Raw genomic sequence first — 23119 nt, 5'->3', positions numbered from 1 at the left:
CTGTCTCTCTCCCCCCTGTGCTCTGTCTCTCTCCCCCCTGTGCCGTCCCTCTTCCCCCTGTGCTCTGTCTCTCTTCCCCCTGTGCTCAGTCTCTCTCCCCCATGCTCTGTCTCTCTCTCCCCCCCGTGCTCTGTCTCTCTCCCCCCTGTGCCGTCCCTCTTCCCCCTGTGCTCTGTCTCTCTTCCCCCTGTGCTCAGTCTCTCTCCCCCATGCTCTGTCTCTCTCTCCCCCCTGTGCTTTGTCTCTCCACCCCTGTGCTCTCTCTCTCCCCCCTGTGCTCTGTCTCTCTTCCCCCTGTGCTCTGTCTCTCCCCCCCCTGTGCTCTGTCTCTCTCTCCCGTGTTGTCTCTCTCCCCCATGTGCTGTCTCTCTCCCCCTATGCTCTGTCTCTCTCCCCACAGTGCTGTCTCTCCCCCCACTGTGCTCTGTCTCTCTCTCCCCCCTGTGCTCTGTCTCTCTTCCCCCTGTGCTCTGTCTCTCTTCCCCCTGTGCTCTGTCTCTCTCTCTCCCCCCTGTGCTCTGTCTCTCTCCCCCCTGTGCTCTGTTTCTCTCTCTCCCCCCTATGCTGTCTCTCTCTCCCCTGTGCTGTCTCTCTCCCCCCTGTGCCGTCTCTCTCCCCCCTGTGCTCTGTCTCTCTCTCTCCCCCCTGTGCTCTGTCTCTCTCCCCCTCTGCTCTGTCTCTCTCTCCCCCCTGTACTCTGTCTCTCTCTCCCCCTGTGCTCTGTCTCTCTCCCCCCTGTGCTCTGTCTCTCTTACCCCTGTGCTGTCTCTCTGTCCCCCCTATGCTCTGTCTCTCTCCCCCTGTGCTGTCTCTCTCTCCCCCCTGTGCTCTCTTTCCCCCTGTGCTGTCTCTCGCTCCCCTCTGTGCGCTGTCTCTCTCCCTCCGTGCTGTCTCTCTCTCCCCCCTGTGCTGTCTCTCTCTCCCCCCTGTGTGCTGTCTCTCTCCCTCCGTGCTCTCTCTCTCCCCCTTATGCTCTCTCTCTCTCCCCCCTGTGCTCTGTCTCTCTCCCCCCTTTGCTGTCTCTCTCTCCCCTGTGCTGTCTCTCTCTCCCCCCTGTGCTCTGTCTCTCTCTCCCCCTGTGCTCTGTCTCTCTCTCTCCCCTGTGCTCTGTCTCTCTCCCCCCTGTGCTCTGTCTCTCTCCCCCCTGTGCTCTGTCTCTCTCCCCTTTGCTGTCTCTCTCTCCCCTGTGCTGTCTCTCTCCCCCCTGTGCTCTGTCTCTCTCTCCCCCCTGTGCTCTGTCTCTCTCCCCCCTGTGCTCTGTCTCTCTCTCTCCCCTGTGCTCCGTCTCTCTCCCCCCTGTGCTGTCTCTCTCCCCCCTGTGCTGTCTCTCTCCCCCCTTTGCTGTCTCTCTCTCCCCTGTGTTCTGTCTCTCTCCCCCCTGTGCTCTGTCTCTCTCTCCCCCCTGTGCTCTGTCTCTCTCCCCCTGTGCTCTGTTTGTCTCCCCCTGTGCTCTCTCTCTCCCCCCAGTGCTCTGTCTCTCTCTCCCCCCTGTGCTCTGTCTCTCCCCCCCTGTGCTATGTTTGTCTCCCCCCTGTGCTCTGTCTCTCTCCCCCTGTGCTGTCTCTCTTCCCATGTGCTCTGTCTCTCTCCCCCCTGTGCTCTGTCTCTCTTCCCATTTGCTCTGTCTCTCTGCCCCCTGTGCTCTGTCTCTCTTCCCCTGTGCTCTCTCTCTCCCGCCCTGTACTCTGTCTCTCTCTCTGCCCCCTGTGCGCTGTCTCTCTCTCTCCCCCGTGTGATCAGTCTCTCTCTCTCCCCCGTGTGCTGTCTCTCCCCCGTGTGCTCTCTCTCTCTCTCCCCCCGTGCGCTGTCTCTCTCTCTCCCCCCTGTGTGATCTGTCTCTCTCTCTCCCCCCCTGTGCTCTGTCTCTCTCCCCCCTGTGTGCTCTTTCTCTCTCTCCCCCGTGTGCTCTCTCTCTCCCCCCCGTGCGCTGTCTCTCTCCCTCCCCCCTGTGTGATCTGTCTCTCTCTCTCCCCTGTGCTCTGTCTCTCTCCCTCCCCTGTCTCTCTCTCTCCCCGCTGTGCTCTGTCTCTCTCCCTCCCCTGTCTCTCTCTCTCCCTTGTGCTATGTCTCTCTCTCCCCCCTTTGCTGTCTCTCTCCCCCCTGTGCTGTCTCTCTCCCCCCTGTGCTCTGTCTCTCTCCCCCCGTGCTCTGTCTCTCTCCCCCCTGTGCTCTGTCTCTGTCCCCCCAGTGCTGTATCTCTCCCCCCCATGTGCTGTCTTTGTCCCCCCTGTGCTCTGTCTCTCTATCCCCCCTGTGCTCTGTCTCTCTCTCCCCCCTGTGCTCTGTCTCTCTCTCCCCCCTGTGCTCTGTCTCTCTCCCCTGTGCTCTCTCTCTCCCCCCTGTGCTGTCTGTCTCTCTCCCCCCCATGCGCTGTCTCTCTCTCTCCCCCCTGTGTGATCTGTCTCTCTCTCTCCCCCGTGTGCTGTCTCTCTCTCTCCCCCCTGTGTGCTCTGTCTCTCTCCCCCGTGTGCTCTCTCTCTCTCTCCCCCCGTGCGCTCTCTCTCTCTCCCCCCTGTGCTCTGTCTCTCTCTCTCCCCCCTGTGTGATCTGTCTCTCTCTATTCCCCCTGTGTTGTCTCTCTCCCTCCCCCCTGTGTGATCTGTCTCTCTCTCTTCCCCGTGTGCTGTCTCTCTCCCTCCCCTGTGCTCTGTCTCTCTCTCTCCCCTGAGCTCTGTCTCTCTCCCTCCCCTCTGAGCTCTGTCTCTCTCTCTCCCCCCTGTGCTGTGTCTCTCTCCCCCCTGTGCTGTCTCTCTCTCCTGTGTTGTCTCTCTCCCCCATGTGCTGTCTCTCTCCCCCTATGCTCTGTCTCTCTCCCCCCTGTGCTCTGTCTCTCTCTCCCCCCTGTGCTCTGTCTCTCTCTCCCCCCTGTGCTCTGTCTCTCTCTCCCCCCTGTGCTCTGTCTCTCTCTCCCCCCTGTGCTCTGTCTCTCTTCCACCTGTGCTCTGTCTCTCTCTCCCCCCTGTGCTCTGTCTCTCTCTCCCCCCTGTGCTGTCTCTCTTCCCCCTGTGCTGTCTCTCTTCCCCCTGTGCTGTCTCTATCCCCCCTGTGCTGTCTCTCTTCCCCCGTGTGCTGTCTGTCTCTCTCCCCCCTGTGCTCTGTCTCTCTCTCCCCCCTGTGCTCTGTCTCTCTCTCCCCCCTGTGCTCTGTCTCTCTCCCCTGTGCTCTCTCTCTCCCCCCTGTGCTGTCTGTCTCTCTCCCCCCCATGCGCTGTCTCTCTCTCTCCCCCCTGTGTGATCTGTCTCTCTCTCTCCCCCGTGTGCTGTCTCTCTCTCTCCCCCCTGTGTGCTCTGTCTCTCTCCCCCGTGTGCTCTCTCTCTCTCTCCCCCCGTGCGCTGTCTCTCTCTCTCCCCCCTGTGTGATCTGTCTCTCTCTCTCCCCCCCTGTGCTCTGTCTCTCTCTCTCCCCCCTGTGTGCTCTTTCTCTCCCCCGTGTGCTCTCTCTCTCCCCCCCGTGCGCTGTCTCTCTCCCTCCCCCCTGTGTGATCTGTCTCTCTCTCTCCCCTGTGCTCTGTCTCTCTCCCTCCCCTGTCTCTCTCTCTCCCCGCTGTGCTCTGTCTCTCTCTCCCTTGTGCTATGTCTCTCTCTCCCCCCTTTGCTGTCTCTCTCCCCCCTGTGCTCTGTCTCTCTTACCCCTGTGCAATGTCTCTCTCCCCCTGTGCTGTCTCTCCCCCCTGTGCTCTGTCTCTCTCCCCCCTGTGCTGTCTCTCTCCCCCCGTGCTCTGTCTCTCTCCCCCCTGCGCAATGTCTCTCTCTCCCCCCTGTGCTCTGTCTCTCTCCCCCTGTGCTGTCTCTCCCCCCTGTGCTCTGTCTCTCTTCCCCCTGCGCAATGTCTCTCTCTCCCCCCTGTGCTCTGTCTCTCTCCCCCTGTGCTGTCTCTCCCCCCTGTGCTCTGTCTCTCTCCCCCCTGTGCTGTCTCTCTCCCCCCTGTGCTGTCTCCCCCCCCCGTGCTCTGTCTCTCCTCCCCCGTGCTCTGTCTCTCTCCCCCCTGTGCTCTGTCTCTGTCCCCCCAGTGCTGTATCTCTCCCCCCCTGTGCTCTGTCTCTCTCTCCCCGTGCTCTGTCTCTCTCCCCCCTGTGCTCTGTCTCTCTCCCCCCTGTGCTCTGTCTCTCTCCCCCTGTGCTCTGTTTTTCTCCCCCCTGTGCTGTCTCTCCCCCCAGTGCTGTCTCTTCCCCCCCCTGTGCTGTCTCTCTCCCCCCTGTGCTGTCTCTCTTCCCCTGTGCTGTCTCTCTTCCCCTGTGCTCTGTCTCTCTCCCCCCTGTGCTCTGTCTCTCTCCCCTGTGCTCTCTCCCCCCTGTGCTCTCTCTCTCCCCCCTGTGCGCTGTCTCTCTCTCTCCCCCCTGTGTGATCTGTCTCTCTCTCTCCCCCGTGAGCTGTCTCTCTCTCTCCCCCCTGTGTGCTCTGTCTCTCTCCCCCGTGTGCTCTCTCTCTCCCCCCGTGCGCTCTCTCTCTCTCCCCCCTGTGTGATCTGTCTCTCTCCCCCGTGTGCTGTCTCTCTCTCTTCCCCCTGTGTGCTCTTTCTCTCTCTCCCCCGTGTGCTCTCTCTCCCTCCCCCCTGTGTGATCTGTCTCTCTCTTTTCCCCCTGTGCCGTCCCTCTTCCCCCTGTGCTCTGTCTCTCTCTCCCCCCTGTGCTCTGTCTCTCTCCCCCCTGAGATCTGTCTCTCTCTCTCCCCCCTGTGCTCTGTCTCTCTCCCCCCTGTGCTCTGTCTCTCTCTCTCCCCTGAGCTCTGTCTCTCTCCCTCCCCTCTGAGCTCTGTCTCTCTCTCTCCCCCCTGTGCTCTGTCTCTATCCCCCCTGTGCTGTCTCTCTTCCCCCTGTGCTCTGTCTCTCTCTCCCGTGTTGTCTCTTTCCCCCATGTGCTGTCTCTCTCCCCCTGTGCTCTGTCTCTCTTCCCCCTGTGCTGTCTTTCTCTCCCCCCTGTGCTCTGTCTCTCTCCCCCCTGTGCTCTGTTTGTCTCCCCCCTGTGCTCTGTCTCTCTCCCCTGTGCTGTCTCTCTCCCCCCTGTGCTGTCGCTCTCCCCCCCTGTGCTGTCTCTCTTCCCATGTGCTCTGTCTCTCTCCCCCCTGTGCTCTGTCTCTCTTCCCATGTGCTCTGTCTCTCTTCCCCCTGTGCTCTCTCTCTCCCTCCCCCCCGTGCGCTGTCTCTCTCTCTCCCCCGTGTGATCTGTCTCTCTCTCTCCCCCGTGTGCTGTCTCTCTCTCTCCCCCGTGTGCTCTGTCTTTCTCTCCCCGTGTGCTCTCTCTCTCTCTCCCCCCCGTGCGCTGTCTCTCTCTCTCCCCCGTGAGATCTGTCTCTCTCTCTCCCCCCGTGTGCTGTCTCTCTCTCTTCCCCCTGTGTGCTCTTTCTCTCTCTCCCCCGTGCGCTGTCTCTCTCCCTCCCCCCTGTGTGATCCGTCTCTCTCTCTCCCCTGTGCGCAGTCAAACTGTGTGGTGCGTATGGAGTATACAGTGTGTGTGTGAGTGTGGTGCGTACGGCGTATACAGTGTGTGTGTGGTGCGTACGGCATATACAGTGTGTGTGTGTGGTGCGTACGGCGTATACAGTGTGTGTGTGTTGAGTACGGCGTATACAGTGTGTGTGTGGTGTGTACAGTGTACACAGTGTGTGTGTGTGGTGTGTACGGCGTATACAGTGTGCGTGTGGTGTGTACGGTGTATACAGTGTGTGTGTGGTGTGTACGGTGTATACAGTGTGTGTGTGTGGTGCGTACGGCGTATACAGTGTGTGTGGTGTGTACGGTGTATACAGTGTGTGTGTGGTGCGTACGGCGTATACAGTGTGTGTGTGTTGAGTACGGCGTATACAGTGTGTGTGTGGTGTGTACAGTGTACACAGTGTGTGTGTGTGGTGTGTACGGCGTATACAGTGTGCGTGTGGTGTGTACGGTGTATACAGTGTGTGTGTGGTGTGTACGGTGTATACAGTGTGTGTGTGTGGTGCGTACGGCGTATACAGTGTGTGTGTGTGGTGCGTACGGCGTATACAGTGTGTGTGTGGTGAGTACGGTGTATAGAGTGTGTGTGTGGTGTGTACAGTGTATACAGTGTGTGTGTGGGGTGTACGGCGTATACAGTGTGTGTGTGGTGTGTACGGTGTATACAGTGTGTGTGTGGTGCGTACGGCGTATACAGTGTGTGTGTGTGGTGCGTACGGCGTATACAGTGTGTTTGTGGTGAGTACGGTGTATAGAGTGTGTGTGGGGGGTGTACGGCGTATACAGTGTGTGTGTGTGTGTACGGTGTATACAGTGTGTGTGTGGTGTGTACGGCGTATACAGTGTGTGTGGTGAGTACGGCGAATACAGTGTGTGTGGGGGGTGTACGGTGTATACAGTGTGTGTGTGGTGTGTACGGCGAATACAGTGTGTGTGTGGGGTGTACGGTGTATACAGTGTGTGTGTGGTGTGTACGGTGTATACAGTGTGTGTGTGGTGTGTACGGAGTATACAGTGTGTGTGTGGTGTGTACGGCATATACAGTGTGTGTGTGGGGTGTACGGCGTATACAGTGTGTGTGTGTTGCGTACGGCGTATACAGTGTGTGTGTGGGGTGTACGGCGTATACAGTGTGTGTGTGTTGCGTACGGCGTATACAGTGTGTGTGGGGGGTGTACGGCGTATACAGTGTGTGTGTGGTGTGTACGGCGTATACAGTGTGTGTGTGGGGTGTACGGCGTATACAGTGTGTGTGTGTTGCGTACGGCGTATACAGTGTGTGTGTGTTGCGTACGGCGTATACAGTGTGTGTGTGGTGTGTACGGCGTATACAGTGTGTGTGTGTGTGAACGGCGTATACAGTGTGTGTGTGTTGCGTACGGCGTATACAGTGTGTGTGTGGTCTGTGCAGCTTATACATTGTGTGTGGTGTGTACGGTGTATACAGTGTGTGTGTGTGGTGAGTACGGCGTATACAGTGTGTGTGTGGGGTGTACGGCGTATACAGTGTGTGTGTGTGGTGTGTACGGCGTATACAGTGTGTGTGTGGGGTGTACGGCGTATACAGTGTGTGTGTGTGTACGGCGTATACAGTGTGTGTGTGCGGTGTACGGCGTATACAGTGTGTGTGTGTGGGGTGTACGGCGTATACAGTGTGTGTGTGCGGTGTACGGCGTATACAGTGTGTGTGTGTGGTGTGTACGGCGTATACAGTGTGTGTGGGGTGTACGGCGTATACAGTGTGTGTGTGGTGCGTACAGCGTATACAGTGTGTGTGGTGTGTACGGCGTATACAGTGTGTGTGTGGTGTGTGCGGAGTATACAGTGTGTGTGTGGTGTGTACGGCGTATACAGTCTGTGTGTGGTGTGTACAGCGTATACAGTGTGTGTGGGGTGTGTACGGCGTATACAGTGTGTGTGGGGTGTACGGCGTATACAGTGTGTGTGGTGCGTACGGCGTATACAGTGTGTGTGTGGTGTGTACGGCGTATACAGTGTGTGTGTACGGCGTATACAGTGTGTGTGTGGTGTGTACGGCGTATACAGTGTGTGTGGGGTGTACGGCGTATACAGTGTGTGTGGGGGGGTGTACGGCGTATACAGTGTGTGGGGTGTGCGGCGTATACAGTGTGTGTGGGGTGTGCGGCGTATACAGTGCGTGTGTGGTGCGTACGGCGTATACAGTGTGTGTGTGTGTGTGGGGTGTGCGGCGTATACAGTGCGTGTGTGGTGCGTACGGCGTATTCAGTGTGTGTGTGGTGCGTACGGCGTATACAGTGTGTGTTTGTGTGTACGGCGTGTACAGTGTGTGTGTGGTGTGTACGGCGTATACAGTGTGTGTGTGGTGCGTACGGCGTATACAATGTGTGTGTGTACGGTGTATACAGTGTGTGTGGTGTGTACGGCGTATACAGTGTGTGTGTGTGTACGGCGTATACAGTGTGTGTGTGGTGTGTACGGCGTATACAGTGTGTGTGTGTTGCGTACGGCGTATACAGTGTGTGTGGGGTGTATGGCGTATACAGTGTGTGTGTGAGTGTGGTGAGTACGGAGTATACAGTGTATGTGTGGTGCGTACGGTGTATACAGTGTGTGTGTGGTGTGTACGGCGTATACAGTGTGTGTGTGGTGTGTACGGCGTCTACAGTGTGTGTGTGGTGTGTACGGCGTATACAGTGTGTGTGTGTACGGTGTATACAGTGTGTGTGGGGGTGTACGGCGTATACAGTGTGTGTGTGGTGTGTGCGGCGTATACAGTGTGTGTGTGTGGTGTGTACGGCGTATACAGTGTGTGTGTGTGGTGTGTACGGCGTATACAGTGTGTGTGTGTGTGTACGGCGTATACAGTGTGTGTGTGTGTACGGCGTATACAGTGTGTGTGTGGTGTGTATGGCGTATACAGTGTGTGTGTGGTGTGTACGGCGTATACAGTGTGTGTGTGGGGTGTACGGCGTATACAGTGTGTGTGTGTTGCGTACGGCGTATACAGTGTGTGTGTGGGGTGTACGGCGTATACAGTGTGTGTGTAGTGTGTATGGCGTATACAGTGTGTGTGTGTTGCGTACGGCGTATACAGTGTGTGTGTGGGGTGTACGGCGTATACAGTGTGTGTGTAGTGTGTATGGCGTATACAGTGTGTGTGTGTTGCGTACGGCGTATACAGTGTGTGTGTGGGGTGTACGGCGTATACAGTGTGTGTGTAGTGTGTATGGCGTATACAGTGTGTGTGTGTTGCGTACGGCGTATACAGTGTGTGTGTGGTGTGTACGGAGTATACAGTGTGTGTGTGGGGTGTACGGCGTATACAGTGTGTGTGTGATGCGTACGGAGTATACAGCGTGTGTGTGTGTGGTGTGTACGGAGTATACAGTGTGTGTGGGGGGTGTACGGCGTATACAGTGTGTGTGTGTGTGGTGTGTACGGAGTATACAGTGTGTGTGGGGGGTGTACGGCGTATACAGTGTGTGTGTGGGGTGTACGGCGTATACAGTCTGTGTGTGAGTGTGGTGCGTACGGCGTATACAGCGTGTGTGTGGTGTGTACGGCGTATACAGCGTGTGTGGTGCGTATGGAGTATACAGTGTGTGTGTGTGTGGTGTGTACGGAGTATACAGTGTGTGTGTGGGGTGTACGGCGTATACAGTGTGTGTGTGGTGTGTGCGGCGTATACAGTGTGTGTGTGGGGTGTACGGCGTATACAGTGTGTGTGTGGTGTGTGCGGCGTATACAGTGTGTGTGTGGGGTGTACGGCGTATACAGTGTGTGTGTGGTGTGTGCGGCGTATACAGTGTGTGTGTGGGGTGTACGGTGTATACAGTGTGTGTGTGGGGTGTACGGTGTATACAGTGTGTGTGTGGGGTGTACGGCGTATACAGTGTGTGTGTGGTGTGTACGGTGTATACAGTGTGTGTGTGGTGTGTACGGCGTATACAGTGTGTGTGGGGGGGTGTACGGCGTACACAGTGTGTGTGTGGTGTGTGCGGCGTATACAGTGTGTGTGGCGCGTACGGCGTATACAGTGTGTGTGTGTGTGTGTGAACGGCGTATACAGTGTGTGTGTGTGTACGGCGTATACAGTGTGTGTGTGTGTGAACGGCGTATACAGCGTGTGTGTGGTGTGTACGGCGTATACAGTGTGTGTGTGGTGTGTACGGCGTATACAGTGTGTGTGTGGTGTGTACGGCGTATACAGTGTGTGTGTGTGTGTGTGAACGGCGTATACAGTGTGTGTGTGGTGTGTACGGCGTATACAGTGTGTGTGTGGTGCGTACGGCGTATACAGTGTGTGTGTGGTGTGTACGGCGTATACAGTGTGTGTGTGGTGTGTACGGTGTATACAGTGTGTGTGTGTGTGAACGGCGTATACAGTGTGTGTGTGGTGTGTACGGCGTATACAGTGTGTGTGGTGCGTACGGCGTATACAGTGTGTGTGTGTGTACGGCGTATACAGTGTGTGTGTGTGTGTGAACGGCGTATACAGTGTGTGTGTGGTGTGTACGGCGTATACAGTGTGTGTGTGTGTGTGAACGGCGTATACAGTGTGTGTGTGGTGTGTACGGCGTATACAGTGTGTGTGTGGTGTGTACGGAGTATACAGTGTGTGTGTGGGGTGTACGGCGTATACAGTGTGTGTGAGGTGTGTACGGCGTATACAGTGTGTGTGTGGTGCGTACGGCGTATACAGTGTGTGTGTGTGGTGTGTACGGCGTATACAGTGTGTGTGTGGTGTGTACGGCGTATACAGTGTGTGTGTGGTGAGTACGGCGTATACAGTGTGTGTGTGGGGTGTACGGCGTATACAGTGTGTGTGTGTGGGGTGTACGGCGTATACAGTGTGTGTGTGTTGCGTACGGCGTATACAGTGTGTGTGTGTGGGGTGTACGGCGTATACAGTGTGTGTGTGGTGTGTACGGCGTATACAGTGTGTGTGTGTGGGGTGTACGGCGTATACAGTGTGTGTGTTGCGTACGGCGTATACAGTGTGTGTGTGTGGGGTGTACGGCGTATACAGTGTGTGTGTGTTGCGTACGGCGTATACAGTGTGTGTGTGTGGGGTGTACGGCGTATACAGTGTGAGTGTGGTGTGTACGCTGTATACAGTGTGTGTGTGGTGCGTACGGCGTATACAGTGTGTGTGTGTTGCGTACGGCGTATACAGTGTGTGTGTGGTGTGTACGGTGTATACAGTGTGTGTGTGGTGTGTACGGCGTATACAGCGTGTGTGTGGTGAGTACGGCGTATACAGCGTGTGTGTGGTGCGTACAGCGTATACAGTGTGTGTGTGGTGTGTACGGCGTATACAGTGTGTGTGTGGTGTGTACGGTGTATACAGTGTGTGTGTGGTGTGTACGGCGTATACAGTGTGTGTGGTGAGTACGGCTTATACAGAGTGTGTGTGTGGTGCGTACGGCTTATACAGAGTGTGTGTGTGGTGCGTACAGCGTATACAGTGTGTGTGTGGTGTGTACGGCGTATACAGTGTGTGTGTGTGGTGTGTACGGAGTATACAGTGTGTGTGTGGTGTGTACGGTGTATACAGTGTGTGTGTGGGGTGTACGGCGTATACAGTGTGTGTGTGTGGTGTGTACGGAGTATACAGTGTGTGTGTGGGGTGTACGGCGTATACAGTGTGTGTGTGTGGTGTGTACGGAGTATACAGTGTGTGTGTGTGGTGTGTACGGTGTATACAGTGTGTGTGTGGGGTGTACGGCGTATACAGTGTGTGTGTGTGTGTGTGTGTACGGAGTATACAGTGTGTGTGTGGGGTGTGTACGGAGTATACAGTGTGTGTGTGGTGAGTACGGCGTATACAGTGTGTGTGTGTGTGGTGCGTACGGCGTATACAGTGTGTGTGGTGGGTGCGGCGTATACAGTGTGTGTGTGGTGCGTACGGCGTATACAGTGTGTGTGTGGTGTGTACGGCAAATACAGTGTGTGTGTGTGTACGGCGTATACAGTGTGTGTGTGTGTGTACGGTGTATACAGTGTGTGTGTGTGTACGGCGTATACAGTGTGTGTGTGTGATGCGTACGGAGTATACAGTGTGTGTGTGGTGCGTACGGCGTATACAGTGTGTGTGTGTGTGTGTACGGCGTATACAGTGTGTGTGTGGTGTGTAAGGCGTATACAGTGTGTGTGTGGTGTGTACGGCGTATACAGTGTGTGTGTGTTGCGTACGGCGTATACAGTGTGTGTGTGTTGCGTACGGCGTATACAGTGTGTGGGGTGTACGGCGTATACAGTGTGTGTGGTGCGTACGGCGTATACAGTGTGTGGGGTGTACGGCGTATACAGTGTGTGTGGTGCGTACGGCGTGTACAGTGTGTGTGGTGCGTACGGCGTATACAGTGTGTGTGTGGTGCGTACGGCGTATACAGTGTGTGTGTGGTGCGTACAGCGTATACAGTGTGTGTGTGTGGTGTATACAGTGTGTGTGTGGTGCGTACGGCGTATACAGTGTGTGTGTGTGTGGTGCGTACGGGGTATACAGTGTGTGTGGGGTGTACGGCGTATACAGTGTGTGTGTGGGGTGTACGGAGTATACAGTTTGTGTGGTGTGTACGGCATATACAGTGTGTGTGTGTGGTGTGTACGGCGTATACAGTGTGTGTGTGGGGTGTACGGCGTATACAGTGTGTGTGGTGCGTACGGCGTGTACAGTGTGTGTGGTGCGTACGGCATATACAGTGTGTGTGTGGTGCGTACGGCGTATACAGTGTGTGTGTGGTGTGTACGTTGTATACAGTGTGTGTGTGGTGCGTACGGCATATACAGTGTGTTTGTGGTGCGTACGGCGTATACAGTGTGTGTGTGGTGTGTACGGTGTATACAGTGTGTGTGTGGTGCGTACGGCGTATACAGTGTGTGGGGTGTACGGAATACAGTGTGTGTGGTGCGTACGGCATATACAGTGTGTGTGTGGTGAGTACGGCGTATACAGTGTGTGTGTGTGTGTGGGGTGTGCGGCGTATACAGTGTGTGTATGTGGGGGGTGTGTGCGGCGTATACAGTGTGTGTGTGTGTGGGGGGGGGTGTGCGGCGTATACAGTGCTTGTGTGGTGCGTACGGCGTATACAGTGTGTGTGTGTGTGTGGGGTGTGCGGCGTATACAGTGTGTGTGTGGTGCGTACGGCGTATACAGTGTGTGTGTGGTGCGTACGGCGTATACAGTGTGTGTGTGGTGCGTACGGCGTATACAGTGTGTGTGTGTGTGTACGGCGTGTACAGTGTGTGTGTGGTGTGTACGGCGTATACAGTGTGTGTGTGGTGCGTACGGCGTATACAATGTGTGTGTGTACGGCGTATACAGCGTGTGTGTGGTGCGTACGGCGTATACAGCGTGTGTGTGGTGTGTACGGCGTATACAGTGTGTGTGGTGCGTACGGCGTATACAGTGTGTGTGTGTGTGTACGGCGTGTACAGTGTGTGTGTGGTGTGTACGGCGTATACAGTGTGTGTGTGGTGCGTACGGCGTATACAATGTGTGTGTGTACGGCGTATACAGCGTGTGTGTGGTGCGTACGGCGTATACAGCGTGTGTGTGGTGTGTACGGCGTATACAGTGTGTGTGGTGCGTACAGCGTATACAGTGTGTGTGTGGTGTGTACGGTGTATACAGTGTGTGTGGTGCGTACAGCGTATACAGTGTGTGTGTGTGTGGTGTGTACGGCGTATACAGTGTGTGTGTGCGTGGTGTGTACGGAGTATACAGTGTGTGTGTGGGGTGTACGGCGTATACAGTGTGTGTGTGTGTGTACGGCGTATACAGTGTGTGTATGGTGTGTACGGCGTATACAGTGTGTGTGTGGTGCGTACGGCGTATACAGTGTGTGTGTGGTGTGTACGGAGTATACAGTGTGTGTGTGTGTGTGTACGGCGTATACAGTGTGTGTGTGTGTGTACGGCGTATACAGTGTGTGTGTGGTGTGTACGGCGTATACAGTGTGTGTGTGGTGCGTACGGCGTATACAGTGTGTGTGTGGTGTGTACGGAGTATACAGTGTGTGTGTACGGCGTATACAGTGTGTGTGTGGTGAGTACGGTGTATACAGTGTGTGTGTGGTGCATACGGTGTATACAGTGTGTGTGTGGTGTGTACGGCGTATACAGTGTGTGTGTGTGGTGTGTATGGCGTATACAGTGTGTGTGTGTTGCGTACAGCGTATACAGTGTGTGTGGGGTGTATGGCGTATACAGCGTGTGTGTGTGGTGCGTACGGCGTATACAGCGTGTGTGTGGTGCGTACGGCGTATACAGTGTGTGTGGTGCGTACAGCGTATACAGTGTGTGTGTGGTGTGTACGGCGTATACAGTGTGTGTGTGCGTGGTGTGTACGGAGTATACAGTGTGTGTGTGGGGTGTACGGCGTATACAGTGTGTGTGTGTACGGTGTATACAGTGTGTGTGTGGTGCGTACGGCGTATACAGTGTGTGTGTGTGTACGGCGTATACAGTGTGTGTGTGGTGCATACGGCGTATACAGTGTGTGTGTGGTGTGTACGGCGTATACAGTGTGTGTGTGGTGTGTACGGCGTATACAGTGTGTGTGTGGTGTGTACGGCGTATACAGTGTGTGTGTGGTGCGTACGGCGTATACAGTGTGTGTGGTGTGTACGGCGTATACAGTGTGTGTGTGTGTGTGTACGGCGTATACAGTGTGTGTGTGTGTGTACGGCGTATACATTGTGTGTGTGTGTGTACGGCGTATACATTGTGTGTGTGTGTGTGTGTACGGCGTATACAGTGTGTGTGTGGTGTGTACGGCGTATACAGTGTGTGTGTGGTGTGTACGGCGTATACATTGTGTGTGTGTGTGTGTGTACGGCGTATACAGTGTGTGTGTGGTGTGTACGGCGTATACAGTGTGTGTGTGGTGAATACGGCGTATACAGTGTGTGTGTGGTGTGTACGGCGTATACAGTGTGTGTGTGGTGTGTACGGCGTATACAGTGTGTGTGTGGTGTGTACGGCGTATACAGTGTGTGTGTGTACGGCGTATACAGTGTGTGTGTGTACGGCGTATACAGTGTGTGTGGTGTGTAAGGCGTATACAGTGTGTGGGTGTTGCGTACGGCGTATACAGTGTGTGTGTGTGTTGCGTACGGCGTATACAGTGTGTGGGGTGTACGGCGTATACAGTGTGTGTGGTGCGTACGGCGTATACAGTGTGTGTGGGGTGTACGGCGTATACTGTGTGTGTGTGGTGCGTACAGCGTATACAGTGTGTGTGGGGTGTACGGCGTATACAGTGTGTGTGTGGGGTGTACGGTGTATACAGTGTGTGTGTGGTGTGTACGGCGTATACAGTGTGTGTGTGTGTGGTGCGTACGGCGTATACATCGTGTTTGAGTGTGGTGCGTACGGCGTATACAGTGTGTGTGTGTGGTGCGTATGGAGTATACAGTGTGTGTGGAGTATACGGCGTATACAGTGTGTGTGTGGTGTGTACGGTGTATACAGTGTGTGTGTGGTGAATACGGCGTATACAGTGTGTGTGTGGTGAATACGGCGTATACAGTGTGTGTGTGGTGAGTACGGCGTATACAGTGTGTGTGTGGTGAATACGGCGTATACAGCGTGTGTGTGGTGCGTATGGAGTATACAGTGTGTGTGGTGCGTATGGAGTATACAGTGTGTGTGGTGCGTATGGCGTATACAGTGTGTGTGTGGTGTGTACGGCGTATACAGTGTGTGTGTGGTGCTTACGGCGTATACAGTGTGTGTGTGGTGAGTACGGCGTATACAGTGTGTGTGTGTGGTGTGTACGGTGTATACAGTGTGTGTGTGGTGTGTACGGCGTATACAGTGTGTGTGTGTGGTGCGTACAGTGTATACAGTGTGTGTGTGGTGCGTACGGCGTATACAGTGTGTGTGGTGCGTACGGCTTATACAGTGTGTGTGTGGTGAGTACGGCGTATACAGTGTGTGTGTGTGGTGCGTATGGAGTATACAGTGTGTGTGGTGCGTATGGAGTATACAGTGTGTGTGTGGTGTGTGCGGCGTATACAGTGTGTGTGTGGTGCGTACGGCGTATACAGTGTGTGTGTGGTGCGTACGGCGTATACAGTGTGTGTGTGGTGAGTACGGTGTATACAGTGTGTGTGTGTGGTGAGTACGGTGTATACAGTGTGTGTGGTGCGTACGGCTTATACAGCGTGTGTGTGGTGCGTATGGAGTATACAGTGTGTGTGGTGCGTATGGAGTATACAGTGTGTGTGGTGCGTACGGCGTATACAGTGTGTGTGTGGTGAGTACGGCGTATACAGTGTGTGTGTGGTGAGTACGGCGTATACAGTGTGTGTGTGTGGTGTGTACGGTGTATACAGTGTGTGTGTGGTGTGTACGGCGTATACAGTGTGTGTGTGTGGTGCGTACAGTGTATACAGTGTGTGTGTGGTGCGTACGGCGTATACAGTGTGTGTGGTGCGTACGGCTTATACAGTGTGTGTGTGGTGAATACGGCGTATACAGCGTGTGTGTGGTGCGTATGGAGTATACAGTGTGTGTGGTGCGTATGGAGTATACAGTGTGTGTGGTGCGTACGGCGTATACAGTGTGTGTGTGGTGAGTACGGCGTATACAGTGTGTGTGTGGTGAGTACGGCGTATACAGTGTGTGTGTGTGGTGTGTACGGCGTATACAGTGTGTGTGTGGTGAGTACGGCGTATACAGTGTGTGTGGGGGGGTGTACGGCGTATACAGTGTGTGTGTGGGGTGTACGGCGTATACAGTGTGTGTGTGGTGCGTACGGCGTATACAGTGTGTGTGTGGTGTGTACGGCATATACAGTGTGTGTGTGGTGTGTACGGTGTATACAGTGTGTGTGTGGGGTGTACGGCGTATACAGTGTGTGTGTGGTGAGTACGGCGTATACAGTGTGTGTGTGGGGTGTACGGTGTATACAGTGTGTGTGTGGGGTGTACGGTGTATACAGTGTGTGTGTGGTGAGTACGGCGTATACAGTGTGTGTGGGGGGGTGTACGGCGTATACAGTGTGTGTGTGGGGTGTACGGCGTATACAGTGTGTGTGTGGTGCGTACGGCGTATACAGTGTGTGTGTGGTGTGTACGGCATATACAGTGTGTGTGTGGTGTGTACGGTGTATACAGTGTGTGTGTGGGGTGTACGGCGTATACAGTGTGTGTGTGGTGAGTACGGCGTATACAGTGTGTGTGTGGGGTGTACGGTGTATACAGTGTGTGGGTGGGGTGTACGGCGCATACAGTGTGTGTGTGGTGAGTACGGCGTATACAGTGTGTGTGTGTGGTGCGTTCGGCGTATACAGTGTGTGTGTGGTGAGTACGGCGTATACAGTGTGTGTGTGGTGTGTACGGCATATACAGTGTGTGTGTGGGGTGTACGGCGTATACAGTGTGTGTGTGTGGTGTGTACGGCATATACAGTGTGTGTGTGTGGTGCGTTCGGCGTATACAGTGTGTGTGTGGTGAGTACGGCGTATACAGTGTGTGTGTGGTGTGTACGGCATATACAGTGTGTGTGGGGGGTGTACGGCGTATACAGTGTGTGTGTGTGGTGTGTACGGCGTATACAGTGTGTGTGTGTGGTGTGTACGGCGTATACAGTGTGTGTGTGTGTGGTGTGTACGGCGTATACAGTGTGTGTGTGTGGTGTGTACGGCGTATACAGTGTGTGTGTGGTGCGTACGGCATATACAGTGTGTGTGTGGTGAGTACGGCATATACAGTGTGTGTGTGGGGTGTACGGCGTATACAGTGTGTGTGTGGTGCGTACGGCGTATACAGTGTGTGTGGGGGGGGTGTACGGCGTATACAGTGTGTGTGTGGGGTGTACGGCGTATACAGTGTGTGTGTGGTGTGTACGGCGTATACAGTGTGTGTGTGGTGAGTTCGACGTATACAGTGTGTGTGTGGTGCGTACGGCGTATACAGTGTGTGTGTGTGTTGCGTACGGCGTATACAGCGTGTGTGTGGTGAGTACGGCGTATACAGTGTGTGTGTGGGGTGTACGGCGTATACAGTGTGTGTGGTGCGTACTGCGTATACAGTGTGTGTGTGGGGTGTACGGCGTATACAGTGTGTGTGTGGTGTGTACGGCGTATACAGTGTGTGTGTGGTGTGTACGGCGTATACAGTGTGTGTGTGTGTGGTGCGTACGGCGTATACAGTGTGTGTGGGGGTGTACGGCGTATACAGTGTGTGTGTGGTGCGTACGGCGTATACAGTGTGTGTGGGTGGGGTGTACGGCGTATACAGTGTGTGTGTGGTGCGTACGGCGTATACAGTGTGTGTGGGTGGGGTGTACGGCGTATACAGTGTGTGTGTGTGGTGTACGGCGTATACAGTGTGTGTGTGGTGAGTTCGGCGTATACAGTGTGTGTGTGTGGTGCGTACGGCGTATACAGTGTGTGTGTGGGGTGTACGGCGTATACAGTGTGTGTGTGGGGTGTTCGGCGTATACAGTGTGTGTGTGGTGTGTACGGCATATACAGTGTGTGTGTGTGTGGTGCGTACGGTGTATACAGTGTGTGTGTGGTGCGTACGGTGTATACAGTGTGTGTGTGGTGTGTACGGCGTATACAGTGTGTGTGTGGTGCGTACGGTGTATACAGTGTGTGTGTGGTGTGTACGGCGTATACAGCGTGTGTGTGGGGTGTACGGCGTATACAGTGTGTGTGTGGTGTGTACGGCATATACAGTGTGTGTGGTGAGTACGGCGTATACAGTGTGTGTGTGTGGTGTGTACGGCGTATACAGTGTGTGTGTGTGGTGTGTACGGCGTATACAGTGTGTGTGTGTGGTGTGTACGGCCTATACAGTGTGTGTGTGTGGTGTGTACGGCGTATACAGTGTGTGTGTGTGGTGCGTACGGCGTATACAGTGTGTGTGTGTGTGGGGTGTACGGCGTATACAGCGTGTGTGAGTGTGGTGCGTACGGCGTATACAGTGTGTGTTGCGTACGGCGTATACAGCGTGTGTGTGGTGTGTACGGCGTATACAGCGTGTGTGTGGTGCGTATGGAGTATACAGTGTGTGTGGTGCGTATGGAGTATACAGTGTGTGTGGTGCGTATGGAGTATACAGTGTGTGTGGTGCGTACGGCGTATACAGTGTGTGTGTGGTGAATACGGCGTATACAGTGTGAGTGTGGTGAGTACGGCGTATACAGTGTGTGTGGGGGGTGTACGGCGTATACAGTGTGTGTGTGGTGTGTACGGTGTATACAGTGTGTGTGTGGGGTGTACGGCGTATACAGCGTGTGTGAGTGTGGTGCGTACGGCGTATACAGTGTGTGTGTGTTGCGTACGGCGTATACAGCGTGTGTGTGGTGTGTACGGCGTATACAGCGTGTGTGTGGTGCGTATGGAGTATACAGTGTGTGTGGTGCGTATGGAGTATACAGTGTGTGTGGTGCGTACGGCGTATACAGTGTGTGTGTGGTGAATACGGCGTATACAGTGTGAGTGTGGTGAGAACGGCGTATACAGTGTGTGTGTGGTGTGTACGGCATATACAGTGTGTGTGTGGTGAGTACGGCGTATACAGTGTGTGTGTGGGGTGTACGGCGTATACAGTGTGTGTGGTGCGTACGGCGTATACAGTGTGTGTGTGGGGTGTACGGCGTATACAGTGTGTGTGGTGCGTACGGCGTATACAGTGTGTGTGTGGTGTGTACGGCGTATACAGTGTGTGTGGGTGGGGTGTACGGCGTATACAGTGTGTGTGTGGTGTGTACGGCGTATACAGTGTGTGTGTGCTGTGTACGGCATATACAGTGTGTGTGTGGTGTGTACGGCGTATACAGTGTGTGTGTGGTGCGTACAGCATATACAGTGTGTGTGTGGTGTGTACGGCATATACAGTGTGTGTGTGGTGTGTACGGTGTATACAGTGTGTGTGTGGGGTGTACGGCGTATACAGTGTGTGTGGTGAGTACGGCATATACAGTGTGTGTGTGGGGTGTACGGCGTATACAGTGTGTGTGTGGTGTGTACGGCATATACAGTGTGTGTGTGGTGTGTACGGCATATACAGTGTGTGTGTGGTGTGTACGGCATATACAGTGTGTGTGGGGTGTACGGCGTATACAGTGTGTGTGGTGAGTACGGCATATACAGTGTGTGTGTGTGGTGTGTACGGCATATACAGTGTGTGTGGTGTGTACGGCGTATACAGTGTGTGTGTGGTGTGTACAGCGTATACAGTGTGTGTGTGGTGTGTACGGCGTATACAGTGTGTGTGTGGTGTGTACGGCGTATACAGTGTGTGTGGTGTGTACGGCGTATACAGTGTGTGTGTGTGGTGTGTACGGCCTATACAGTGTGTGTGTGTGTGGTGTGTACGGCGTATACAGTGTGTGTGTGTGGTGCGTACGGCGTATACAGTGTGTGTGTGGGGTGTACGGCGTATACAGCGTGTGTGAGTGTGGTGCGTACGGCGTATACAGTGTGTGTGTGTTGCGTACGGCGTATACAGCGTGTGTGTGGTGAGTACGGCGTATACAGTGTGTGTGTGGTGTGTACGGCGTATACAGTGTGTGTGTGGTGTGTACGGCGTATACAGTGTGTGTGTGGGGTGTACGGCGTATACAGTGTGTGTGTGGTGTGTACGGCGTATACAGTGTGTGTGTGGTGAGTACGGCGTATACAGTGTGTGTGTGGGGTGTACGGCTTATACAGTGTGTGTGGTGCGTACGGCGTATACAGTGTGTGTGTGGGGTGTACGGCGTATACAGTGTGTGTGGTGCGTACGGCGTATACAGTGTGTGTGTGGGGTGTACGGCGTATACAGTGTGTGTGTGGTGCGTACGGCGTATACAGTGTGAGTGGGTGGGGTGTACGGCGTATACAGTGTGTGTGTGGTGCGTACGGCGTATACAGTGTGTGTGGGTGGGGTGTACGGCGTATACAGTGTGTGTGGGTGGGGTGTACGGCGTATACAGTGTGTGTGTGGGGTGTACGGCGTATACAGTGTGTGTGTGGTGAGTTCGGCGTATACAGTGTGTGTGTGTGGTGCGTACGGCGTATACAGTGTGTGTGTGGGGTGTACAGCGTATACAGTGTGTGGTGCGTACGGCGTATACAGTGTGTGTGGTGAGTATGGAGTATACAGTGTGTGCGTGGTGTGTACGGCGTATACAGTGTGTGTGTGGTGTGTACGGCGTATACAGTGTGTGTGTGTGTACGGCATATACAGTGTGTGTGTGGTGCGTACGGCGTATACAGTGTGTGTGTGTACGGCGTATACAGTGTGTGTGTGGTGCGTACGGCGTATACAGTGTGTGTGTGGTGCGTACGGCGTATACAGTGTGTGTGTGGTGCGGACAGCGTATACAGTGTGTGTGTGGTGTGTACGGCGTATACAGTGTGTGTGTGTGTACGGCATATACAGTGTGTGTGTGGTGCGTACGGCGTATACAGTGTGTGTGTGTACGGCGTATACAGTGTGTGTGTGGTGTGTACGGCGTATACAGTGTGTGTGTGTGTGGTGTGTACGGCGTATACAGTGTGTGTGTGGTGTGTACGGCGTATACAGTGTGTGTGTGGTGTGAACGGCGTATACAGTGTGTGTGAGGTGTGTACGGCGTATACAGTGTGTGTGTGGTGCGTACGGCGTATACAGTGTGTGTGTGTGGTGTGTACGGCGTATACAGTGTGTGTGTGGTGTGTACGGCGTATACAGTGTGTGTGTGGTGAGTACGGCGTATACAGTGTGTGTGTGGGGTGTACGGCGTATACAGTGTGTGTGTGGTATGTACGGCATATACAGTGTGTGTGTGGTGTGTACGGCGTATACAGTGTGTGTGTGTGGTGTGTACGGCGTATACAGTGTGTGTGTGGGGTGTACGGCGTATACAGTGTGTGTGTGGTGTGTACGGCGTATACAGTGTGTGTGTGTTGCGTACGGCGTATACAGTGTGTGTGTGTGGGGTGTACGGCGTATACAGTGTGTGTGTGGGGTGTACGGCGTATACAGTGTGTGTGTGGTATGTACGGCATATACAGTGTGTGTGTGGTGTGTACGGCGTATACAGTGTGTGTGTGTGGTGTGTACGGCGTATACAGTGTGTGTGTGGGGTGTACGGCGTATACAGTGTGTGTGTGGTGTGTACGGCGTATACAGTGTGTGTGTGGTGTGTACGACGTATACAGTGTGTGTGGGGTGTACGGCGTATACAGTGTGTGTGTGGTGAGTACGGCTTATACAGAGTGTGTGTGTGGTGCGTACGGCGTATACAGTGTGTGTGTGTGGTGCGTACAGCGTATACAGTGTGTGTGTGGTGTGTACGGCGTATACAGTGTGTGTGTGTGGTGTGTACGGAGTATACAGTGTGTGTGTGGTGTGTACGGTGTATACAGTGTGTGTGTGGGGTGTACGGCGTATACAGTGTGTGTGTGTGGTGTGTACGGTGTATACAGTGTGTGTGTGGTGCGTACGGCGTATACAGTGTGTGTGTGTGTACGGCAAATACAGTGTGTGTGTGTGTACGGCGTATACAGTGTGTGTGTGTGGTGTGTAAGGCGTATACAGTGTGTGTGTGGTGCATATGGAGTATACAGTGTGTGTGTGGTGAGTACGGCGTATACAGTGTGTGTGTGGTGTGTACGGCGTATACAGTGTGTGTGTGGTGCGTACGGCGTATACAGTGTGTGTGTTGCGTACGGCGTATACAGTGTGTGTGGGGTGTACGGCGTATACAGTGTGTGTGTGAGTGTGGTGCGTACGGCGTATACAGCGTGTGTGTGGTGTGTACAGCGTATACAGTGTGTGTGTGTGTGTACGGCGTATACAGTGTGTGTGTGTGATGCGTACGGAGTATACAGTGTGTGTGTGGTGCGTACGGCGTATACAGTGTGTGTGTGTGATGCGTACGGAGTATACAGCGTGTGTGTGGTGTGTACAGCGTATACAGTGTGTGTGTGTGTGTACGGCGTATACAGTGTGTGTGTGTGATGCGTACGGAGTATACAGTGTGTGTGTGTGGTGCGTACGGTGTATACAGTGTGTGTGTGGTGCGTACGGCGTATACAGTGTGTGTGTGTGTACGGCGTATACAGTGTGTGTGTGGTGTGTACGGCGTATACAGTGTGTGTGTGTACGGCGTATACAGTGTGTGTGTGGTGTGTAAGGCGTATACAGTGTGTGTGTGGTGTGTACGGCGTATACAGTGTGTGTGTGTTGCGTACGGCGTATACAGTGTGTGTGTGGTGTGCACGGCGTATACAGTGTGTGTGTGTTGCGTACGGCGTATACAGTGTGTGGGGTGTACGGCGTATACAGTGTGTGTGGTGCGTACGGCATATACAGTGTGTGTGTGGTGCGTACGGCGTATACAGTGTGTGTGGTGCGTACGGCATATACAGTGTGTGTGTGGTGCGTACGGCGTATACAGTGTGTGTGTGGTGCGTACGGCGTATACAGTGTGTGTGTGGTGCGTACAGCGTATACAGTGTGTGGGGGGTGTACGGCGTATACAGTGTGTGTGTGGGGTGTACGGCGTATACAGTGTGTGTGGGGTGTACGGCGTATACAGTGTGTGTGGTGTGTACGGCGTATACAGTGTGTGTGGGGGGTGTACGGAGTATACAGTGTGTGTGTGGTGTGTACGGTGTATACAGTGTGTGTGTGGTGCGTACGGCGTATACAGTGTGTGTGGTGCGTACGGCATATACAGTGTGTGTGTGGTGCGTACGGCGTATACAGTGTGTGTG

The sequence above is a fragment of the Phyllobates terribilis genome, unplaced genomic scaffold, assembly GCF_046119375.1.
Source record: "Phyllobates terribilis strain yellow unplaced genomic scaffold, ASM4611937v1 Scaffold_305__1_contigs__length_2280687, whole genome shotgun sequence".
Classification (NCBI taxonomy): domain Eukaryota; kingdom Metazoa; phylum Chordata; class Amphibia; order Anura; family Dendrobatidae; genus Phyllobates; species Phyllobates terribilis.
This window is presented reverse-complemented; position numbering follows the sequence as displayed.